The sequence below is a fragment of the Ceratina calcarata genome, unplaced genomic scaffold, assembly GCF_001652005.2.
Source record: "Ceratina calcarata isolate Rehan_Ccalc_2016 unplaced genomic scaffold, ASM165200v1 scaffold10897, whole genome shotgun sequence".
Lineage (NCBI taxonomy): Eukaryota > Metazoa > Arthropoda > Insecta > Hymenoptera > Apidae > Ceratina > Ceratina calcarata.
Genome location: NW_017131806.1, coordinates 1 through 498, shown reverse-complemented (window position 1 = coordinate 498; position 498 = coordinate 1). Strand labels below are relative to the sequence as shown.

Sequence of the window (498 nt, the reverse complement as noted above, 5' to 3'; positions counted from 1 at the left end):
GGTAAGAAGCGCAAGGCTAAAAGTAATTACCAAAGTGCAAATAAAAAATTTAAAAAAACAGGGACAAGGTAAAAGAAAATATATTTTACAAATAATATATTTTATATCATTATTTGATGTTTTAATAATTTGTATTCCTTTGTTAGTACGGCAAAAGCAAAAGCTAAACCAACAGCGAAAGCAAAAGCAACGGCGAAAGTAAAGAGCATAGCTGGTACAACTGCAAACGAGAGCAAAGGTCCAGGACTTGTAAGCTTTAAAGATCCGTCTAGATATGTCAAACTTGGCTAATGTATATCTTTGCACTTTGTACATATTTATCTTTGTAAAGACGATGCGTGTCTGTAAAAGTATTGTATAAGTTTTTTACAAGGAAACACTAAAAGTATTCATATGTAGAAAGTTTTGTAATAAAGCCTTTTGTATTGAATAATTAAAGAATTTAGGAATTATTTATAAATTAGAGATATTATTGGAAAATCAACATAAATTACAAAT

At 28.5% G+C, this 498-nt stretch overlaps 1 long non-coding RNA gene across 1 annotated transcript; it reads left to right on the top strand.

The window, feature by feature from the left end:
* LOC113465259 (uncharacterized) lies at positions 1 to 430 on the top strand. Its single transcript, XR_003390102.1, has 2 exons — positions 1 to 68; positions 147 to 430. It is a non-coding gene; the product is annotated as an uncharacterized LOC113465259 (long non-coding RNA).
* Positions 431 to 498: the final 68 nt, after the last annotated feature.